Raw genomic sequence first — 7893 nt, forward strand, 5'->3', positions numbered from 1 at the left:
TAATTCACAAACTAATGTCATGGCTGCCATATCATTGGGTTTGGAGAAACTAGAGAAGAATTGGAATGTTAGTCTCCTCTGCCAGATTAAGAATGGAGAGGTCACCCAGCTGCCCTCCACCTCATCCTGGGTGGTTCTTGCATCAGTGAACTGGCAAAGCCAGGCCCCCATATGCAATGGTCCATTTCCCACCTCCATGCCTTTGCAGAGGCTGTCCCTCATATCCTTCATCTCAGGCTCCAAGAATCTCTAGCTCTCCTTCAAGATTCAGCTCGGATTCAGCTTCTTACATGTGACCTTTCCTGATCTAGCTGGAGGCATCTAGGTGGTTAGGTGGGTAGAACTTAAATCCAGCCTCAGATGCTTACTGGGCAAATCACTTAACCTTTGCTTGCCTCAGTTTCCCCAACCGTTTTTTGTTTTGTTTTGTTTTGTTTTAATTTTATTTTATTTTATTGGTTACAATACTCACTTTATTTCCCTCCCTCCCCTCCACCCACCCTTCCCACAACATTACATGTGTCCTTGATCAGAACCTATTTCCATGTTGTTGATATTTGCACTAGGATGTTCATTTAGAGTCTCCATCCCCCAACCACATCCCTTCAACCCATGCATTCAAGCAGTTGTTTTTCTTCTGTGTTTCTGATCCCACAGTTCTTTCTCTGGATGTGGATAGTTCTTCAACTGTTAAAGGGGAATAATAACACCCACTTCAAAGGGTTGTTGTGAGGATAAAGGAGTTAATATTTGTGACATGCTTAGCACAGAGCCTGGCACATGGTAGGTGCCCAATAAATGCTTACTCCCTTCCCCTGTTCTGTTTTGTTGTTCAGTTGTGTCCAACTCTTCATGACCCATGGACCATAGTCCTCCACTATCCCTCCACAGATTTATCACACTTAATCCTCACAACTTTTGATGTTTGGTTGTTTCAGTTGTTTCTGACTCTTGGTGACCCCATTTGGATTTTTTTTTGGCAAAGATACTAGAATGGTTTGCTATTTCCTTCTCCAGCTCATTTTACAGATGAGGAAATGGAGGCAAACTGGGTAAAATGACTTGCCCACGGTCACACAGCTGATTAGTGTATGAGCCTTTTGAACTGAGGTCTTTCTGAATCCAAGCCCAATACACCACTCAATCCTCACAACTATCCTGGTGCTATTATGATCCTCATTTTACAAATAAGGAAACCAAAGCAGGCAAAGGTACTGTGACTTTTTCAGGGTCACACAGCTAATAAAGGTCTGAATTGAGATAAAAAAAATCAGGGGCTTTTGATTCTAAGACCAATGCTGTATACACACTTCCCTGTGTGACCTTAGCTTGGATACTTATTAATGGAGGGAGTTGGACTTGGTTGGTCTCTGAGGTCCTTTCTGTTTCCATGTCTATGATCCTGCTGAGCTTCCTAATTGATTTTATTTGAAAATTTTTTTAAATGCCTGTATTTATTTGTTTGTTACATTAACATTCACAGGGATTCCCTTTCCTAACAAAGTCCTTCAGGAAGCAATAACTAGATTTAAATATCTGAAGGATTGTTTCATGAAAGGAGGCAATGTAGTACAGTGGAAAGGGTATTATCTCAAATCAGAGGATCTGGGTTCAAATCCCATCTACTACCTATGAAACCCCAATTGGGCAAGTCAGCTCATGTCCTTGGACCTCAGTTTTGCCCTCTCTGAAATGTGGGGGTTGGGCTACATGACTCTGAAAGTCCCTTTCTGGCTCTAAACCTATGGTCTAGGAATTAATTCTTTCCCTTAGGGGACTTACATTCTATTATTTTTTTTAAACCCCTCACCTTCCGTCTTAGAATCAGTACTATGTATTGGTTCTAAGGCATAAGAGTGGTAAAGGGTGAGGCAATGGGGGTTAAGTGACTTGCCCAGGGTCACACAGCTAGGAAGTGTCTGAGACCAGATTTGAACCCAGGCAGGACCTCCCATCTCTAGGCCTGGCTCTCAATCCACTGAGCCTTTGAGCTGCCCCCTCATTGGTCCTTTTTGAAACTAAGGAGAAACAATAGAATGCACAAAGTTAATATGGCTTTAGAGACAGAGACAGAAAAGAGAGATAATGACAGAGACAGAAAGAGAGAGAGAGAGAGAGAGAGGAAGAGAGGGGGAGAGACAGACAGAGACAGAGAGAAGAGACAAGAGAGGAGAAAGAGAGACAGAGACAGGGGGAGAGAGAGAGAGAGGGAAAGAGAGAGAGATAAAGACAGAGACAGAAAGAGACAGAGAGAGAGCAAAAGAGAAAGAGAAAAAGAGACAGATGGGGGGAGAAAGAGAAAGAGAGACAGAGAGACAGAGACAGGGAGAGAGAGATGAAGAGAGACAGAGACAGGGAGAGAGAGAGAGAGAGAGAGAGAGAGAGAGAGAGAGAGAGAGAGAGACAGAGACAGAGAGAGAGAGACAGAGAGAGAGAGAGAGAGAGGTGGAGGGGAAGAAAAGAAAAGGAAAGATTTCATGTAGGAGGTGAGATGTAAATTACATCATAGGAGAAGGGATGATGTTCTGACCAATCAATTTCCACCCAGCCACTTAATAGAATTACAAGAGGCACGAGCCATGTCTCAGAGTAAAGGAGTGTCTAGATGCTGTTATTCCTCTAGGAGAAGTGGGAAGTAGCCATTGGGCAATGGAGGCTAAGCCATGCCCCTGGATGCCTATAAAAAAAGCAAACTATTCTCAGTGCAGCATTGGATGCTACAGGTAGAACTTCTTATATACTTAAAAAGATAAGTAAGCTCTCTATAATTGACTAGACCCATTTTATGTCCCAGCCTCTTATCCTGTCCTATTGGGTAGATATTGTTTGGTGTATGTGAAGCTCAGACTTCTCTTTAAAAGCAGGCCACTCTTTAAAAAATCAGTCAAGGCAGGAGATCAAAGCACTGGAGAATAAGTAGCTACCCATCGACTGGAGGATGTCTAAAGAAGTTGTGGTAGATGAATGTCATAGAATATTTTCCAAGAACAAATAGCCGTGAAGAATTCCTGTTGACTTGTGGCTGGTTTGCTCAGCTAGGGAAGGCCTTGTGTGACTGAAAGTGAGATGATTACTCAGTTGGGGCCTTTCAGAGGGCTGGACCGGGTGAATAGAACAGGCTGGTCCTGGTTAACTGTTATCAGAGACGAGAGGCAAAAGAAGAAAGAGCCTTTTACCAGACTCTGGAGTCTGGCTCTCTGTAGCCAAGGAGCCTTGAGAAGATTCGGAAACTGAAAGTACAATTTTACAGCATCACCTGCAACGCAGGATCTAATGAGATTTTAAGTTAGAAGCTTTCAGGGGAAAAAAAAACAAGGGCATAAAATCCAAAGCCCAGAATTCACTTGGATTGGAACGTCTCCATTTTTAAATGAAACATCTGACTTTTAGACACAGGTGCACACAGAGAGAAGAAAGAGAAAAGAGAATGAAGACATTTCCTAATTCCTAATGGCTGCTAGGTGTCACAGTGTTGGACCTAACCCAGGATCACACAGCTAGTGTCTACAGTCACCACATGACCCTGGGCAAGTCATTTATCCTGTTTACCTCAGTTTACTAATTTGTCAAGTGAGCTGGAGAAGGAAATGGCAAAATGGCCAACCACTCCAGTATCTTTGCCAAGAAAACTCCAAATGGGGTCACAAACACTGAAACAACTGAGCAACAACAATAAATTCCTAATGCCTGTGACAGGTAATCAGCCCCTGCCTTATACACCTCACAGGCCTGTCCTTCAGGTAGGTCTCAGGCTGATTGTACTTAATAACCAGACACTAAGCATTTACTATGTACATACCACTCTATCAAGCAGACACTGAGGAAATGACCAAGAAATGGTATCTGTCCATATGGAACTTGCAATCTAACAGGAAGAATGAAATACAAACAACTTTTTTTAATTGACTCCATTTATTGATTAAATTCTTGTGGATTATCTTAGAATCAATTCTAGACTTTTTTTATTTTTATTTAGTCAATTTAGAACATTATTCCTTGGTTACAAGAATCATATTCTATCCCTCCCCTACACCCACCCTTCCCGTAGCCCACGTGCAATTCCACTGGGTATTACTTGTGTCCTTGATCAGAGCCTATTTCCATGTTGTTGATGTTTGCACTGGGGTGATCATTCAGAGTCTATATCCCCAATCATATCCCCATCGACCTGTGTGATCAAGCAGTTGTTTTTCTTCGGTGTTTTTACTCCCACAGTTTTTCCTCTGCTTGTGGATGGTGGTTTTTCTCCTAGATTCCTCAAAGTTGTTCAGGATCACTGCGCTGCCATTAATGAAGAAGTCCATTACATTCAGTTGTACCACAGTGTATCAGTCTCTGTGTACAATGTTCTCCCGGTTCTGCTCCTCTCACTCTGCATCACTTCCTGGAGGTTGTTCCAGTCTCCATGGAATTCCTCCACTTTATTATTCCTTTGAGCACAATAGTATTCCATCACCAACAGATACCACAATTTGTTCAGCCATTCCCCAATTAAAGGGCATCCCCTCATTTTCCAATTTTTGGCCACCACAAAGAGTGCAGCTATGAATATTTTTGTACAAGTCTTTTTCCTTATTATCTCTTTAGTGTATAACCCAGCAGTGCTATGGCTGGATCAAAGGTCAGACAGTCTTTTAGTGCCCTTTGGGCATAGTTCCAAATTGCCCTCCAGAATGGTTGGATCAATTCACAATTCCACCAGCAATGCATTAATGCCCCAACTTTGCCACATCCCCTCCAGCATTCATTACTTTCCTTTGCTATCATGTTAGCCAATCTGCTAGGTGTGAGGTGGTACCTCAGAGTTGTTTTAATTTGCATCTCTCTGATTATAAGAGATTTAGAACACTTCTTCATGTGCTTATTAATAGTTTTGATTTCTTTGTCTGAAAATTGCCTGTTCATGTCCCTTGCCCATTTATCAATTGGAGAATGGCTTGATTTTTTGTACAATTGATTTAGCTCTTCGTAAATTTGAGTAATTAGACCTTTGTCAGAGGTTTTTGCTATGAATGTTGTTTCCCAATTTGTTGCTTCCCTTCTAATTTTGGTTACATTGGTTTTGTTTGTACAAAACCTTTTTAATTTGATGTAATCAAAATTATTGATTTTATGTTTTGTGACTCTTTCTAAGTCTTGTTTGGTTTTAAAATCTTTCCTTTCCCAAAGATCTGACATGTATACTATTCTGTGTTCACATAGTTTACTTATAGTTTCCTTCTTTATGTTCAAGTCATTCACCCATTCTGAGTTTATCTTGGTGTAAGGTGTGAGATGTTGATCCAAACCTAATCTCTCCCACACTGTCTTCCAGTTTTCCCAGTAGTTTTTATCAAATAATGGATTTTTGTCCCAAAAGCTGGGATTGTTGGGCTTGTCTTAGACTGTCTTGCTAAGGTCACTTACCCCAAGTCTATTCCATTGATCCTCTTTCTGTCTCTTAGCCAGTACCATATTGTTTTGATGACCACTGCTTTATAGTATAGTTTGAGATCTGGGACAGCAAGTCCTCCTTCCTTTGCAGTTTTTTCATGATTTCCCTGGATATCCTTGATCTTTTGTTCTTCCAAATGAACTTTGTTATGTTTTTTCTAATTCAGTAAAAAAGTTTTTTGGAAGTTTGATGGATATGGCACTAAATAAATAGATAAGTTTGGGTAGGATGGTCATTTTTTAATGTTAGCTCATCCTACCCATGAGCAATTAATGTTTTTCTAATTGTTTAGATCTAGTTTTAACTGTGTGGAGAGTGTTTTGTAGTTGTGTTCATATAGTTCCTGTGTTTGTCTCGGCAGATAGATTCCTAAGTATTTTATATTGTCTAGGATGATTTTAAATGGAATTTCTCTTTCTAATTCCTGCTGCTGAGATGTATTAGAGATATATAGAAATGCTGATGACTTATGTGAATTTATTTTGTATCCTGCAACTTTGCTAAAGTTGTTGATTATTTCAACTAGCTTTTTGGTTGATTCTCTAGGATTCTTTAAGTAGACCATCATGTCATCCGCAAAGAGTGATAGCTTGGTCTCCTCATTGCCAATTTTAATACCTTCAATTTCTTTTTCTTCTCTAATTGCTACTGCTAGTGTTTCTAGTACAGTGTTAAATAATAGGGGTGATAATGGGCATCCTTGTTTCACTCCTGATCTTATTGGGAAGGCTTCTAGTTTATCCCCATTGCAGATGATGTTGGCTGATGGTTTTAGATATATACTGTTTATTGTTTTTAGGAAAGGCCCATCTATTCCTATACTTCCTAGTGTTTTCAGTAGGAATGAGTGTTGTATTTTGTCAAAGGCTTTTTCTGCATCTATTGAAATAATCATGTGGTTTTTGTTGCTTTGCTTATTGATATGGTCAATTATGTGGATGGTTTTCCTAATATTGAACCATCCTTGCATTCCTGGTATAAATCCCACCTGATCATATTGAATAACCCTCGTGATCACTTGCTGGAGTCTTTTTGCTAGTATCCTATTTAAGATTTTTTGCATCTATGTTTATTAAGGAGATTGGTCTGTAGTTTTCTTTCTCCATTTTTGACCTGCCTGACTTTAGAATCAGTACCATATTTGTATCATAAAATGAATTTGGTAGAACTCCCTCTTTGCTTATTATGTCAAATAATTTGTATAGTATTGGGATTAGCTATTCTTTGAATGTTTGATAGAATTCACTTATGAATCCATCAGGCACTGGAGATTTTCTCTTAGGGAGTTCTTTGATGGCTTGTTCAATTTCTTTTTCTGATATGGGATTATTTAAGAATTCTATTTCTTCTTCTGTTAATCTATGCAATTTATATTTTTGTACATATTCATCCATATCACCCAGATTGGCATATTAAAAATATGGAACATTTCACAAATTTCCTTGTCATCCTTGTGCAGGGGCCATGCTAATCTTCTCTGTATCATTCCAATTTTAGTATATGTGCTGCCAAAACAAGCACCACAAACAACTTTTTTAAGTCTTTATCTTCTGTCTTAGAATTATATCAAATATTAGCTCCAGGGCAGAAGAACAGTAAGGGCTTGGCAATTGGGGTTAAGTGATTTGCTCAGGGTCACACAACTAGGAAGTGTCTAAAACCACATTTGAACCCAGGACCTCCTGTCTCTCAATCCACTGAGCCACCTTGCTGCCCCATATACTTACAGTCTTGAGTAGAGGAGGATTTAATTATCCCCACCCTCTCCCCATTTGCTAATTGATATAATTACAGAAAGTAATGGGCATACAATGGGCATATAACAAAGGCTGTATTATTCCAATAAAGTACAAACATGTCTATGTCCTTTCATCCCTTTCCAAAGTTTTTGAAAATTCTTTGTACTTGATGGGAGCTGACCATTGGCCCAATGAAGTCAGTTTACTTACTTGACTTCTCAGGCAAGAAGGAACTTCTGACTGGGGGCTCAGAGAGTAAAAAAAAGAGAAGGTAGAAGATATCAGAGCTGAAGGAGAAGGAGGGAAGAGAGAGGAAAGTAACTCAAGAAGTCTCCACAAGACCAGTCAGGAAGGACTCTGGGTCACTGAAACTCCCTGGACCTCAGAACCCAAGGAGACAATTCTGACTATATTTCCTTCCTCCCCTTATGGAGTTTGAAGACTTTTCTCAGGGCACAAAAAAAAGTCTATTTATTTAAAGTTTGTTTGCCTTTCTTGATTTTAAATGTTTACATTATTGTTTAATCTGGCAGTTGAGACAGATGGAGTCAAGCCAGGTCTTGCTAATTTGGGTGTACTTCTTGAGAATGTCATTAGAGGTAGCAATGGAAGGGAGCATTCCTTCTCTCTTTCGCCAGAGCACAGTCTCCTACTGGGGGCTTGGGGCAGAGAGGAGCCAAGAGAGGCAGACAGAGGAAAAAGAAAGACAGAAACAAAGAG

The 7893-nt window shown here is 40.0% G+C and overlaps 1 non-coding gene across 1 annotated transcript; it reads right to left on the minus strand.

Moving 5' to 3' along the window:
* Positions 1-6848: 6848 nt before the first annotated feature.
* Positions 6849-6955, minus strand: LOC130458708 (U6 spliceosomal RNA). The gene has a single exon (XR_008918097.1). It is a non-coding gene; the product is annotated as a U6 spliceosomal RNA (small nuclear RNA).
* Positions 6956-7893: the final 938 nt, after the last annotated feature.

This window comes from Monodelphis domestica, chromosome 3 (genome assembly GCF_027887165.1).
Source record: "Monodelphis domestica isolate mMonDom1 chromosome 3, mMonDom1.pri, whole genome shotgun sequence".
NCBI classification, from domain to species: domain Eukaryota; kingdom Metazoa; phylum Chordata; class Mammalia; order Didelphimorphia; family Didelphidae; genus Monodelphis; species Monodelphis domestica.